Source organism: Epinephelus moara, chromosome 22, assembly GCF_006386435.1.
Source record: "Epinephelus moara isolate mb chromosome 22, YSFRI_EMoa_1.0, whole genome shotgun sequence".
Lineage (NCBI taxonomy): Eukaryota > Metazoa > Chordata > Actinopteri > Perciformes > Serranidae > Epinephelus > Epinephelus moara.
In genome coordinates, this window is record NC_065527.1 from 51,766 (window position 1) to 53,123 (window position 1,358).

General features: G+C 32.1%; 2 protein-coding genes across 9 annotated transcripts in view; both read left to right on the forward strand.

Annotated features, from left to right (window-relative positions):
• The window catches only part of LOC126384195 (clumping factor A-like), a 39,668-nt gene that overhangs the window by 8,940 nt on the left and 29,370 nt on the right, over positions 1-1,358 (forward strand). The window lies entirely within an intron of this gene.
• Positions 1-1,358, forward strand: part of LOC126384199 (uncharacterized) — a 16,521-nt gene that overhangs the window by 1,663 nt on the left and 13,500 nt on the right. The window contains exon 2 of one of the 6 annotated variants that reach the window (XM_050035156.1): positions 4-798. The exons of 4 other annotated variants lie outside the window; for them this stretch is intronic. The gene's annotated coding sequence lies outside the window, so the exon portion shown is untranslated. The remainder of the gene's footprint in view (positions 1-3; positions 799-1,358) is intronic. One more of the 6 variants, XM_050035155.1, reaches the window with a different exon arrangement.

Below are 1,358 nucleotides of genomic sequence, written 5' to 3' on the forward strand. Positions count from 1 at the left end.
AAGGTACTACTACATCATGTAATATAGGTATGGCACTACTACATCATGTAATATGAGGGAAAGTAAGTCTACAACATGTAATAAAGGTAAGGTACTCAACATCATGTAATATAGGTAAGGTACTACTACATCATGTAATATAGGTATAGCACTACTACATCATGTAATATGAGGAAAAGTCTGTCTACAACATGTAATAAAGGTAAGGTACTATTACATCATGTAATATAGGTAAGGTACTTCTACATCATGTAATACAGATAAGGTACTTCTACATCATGTAACATAGGTAAGGTACTACTACATCATGTTATATACGTAAGGTACTACTACATCATGTAATATAGGTAAGGTATTACTACATCATGTTATATAGGTAAGGTACTACTACATCATGTAACAAGGAAAGGTACTACTACCTCATGTAATATAGGTGAGTTACTACTACATCATGTAATATAGGTAAGACATTACTACATCATGTAACATAGGTAAGGTACTACTACATCATGTTATATACGTAAGGTACTACTACATCATGTAATATAGGTATAGCACTACTACATCATGTAATATAAGGAATAGTGTGTCTAAGACATGTAATAAAGGTAAGGTACTACTACATCAAGACATTACTACATCATGTAATATAGGTATGGCATGACTACATCATGTAATATAGGTAAGGCACTACTACATCATGTAATATAGGTATGGCACTAGTACATCATGTTATATAGGTAAGGTACTACTACATCATGTTATACAGGTAAGGTACTACTACATCATGAATTATAGGTAAGGTACTACTACATCATGTAACATAGGTAAGGCACTGCTACATCATGTTACATAGGTAAGATACTACTACATCATGTAATATAGGTAAGGTACTGCTACATCATGTTACATAGGTAAGAAACTACTACATCATGTAATATAGGTAAGGTACGGCTACATCATGTTACATAGGTAAGATACTACTACATCATGTAATATAGGTAAGGTACTGCTACATCATGTTACATAGGTAAGATACTACTACATCATGTAATATAGGTAAGGTACTGCTACATCATGTTACATAGGTAAGATACTACTACATCAAGTAATATAGGTAAGGTACTGCTACATCATGTTACATAGGTAAGATACTACTACATCATGTAATATAGGTAAGGTACTACTACATCATTCAGATTCAGATTCAGAATACTTTATTAATCCCCGGGGGGAAATTGTTTTTGTTCCAATGCTCCGTGCAAAGTAGAAATAGAAATACAGCATGAATGGAAACAAGAGATAAAGATGAAGATATAAATAAAATACTAAAATAGACAATGAAATAAGTAAAATAA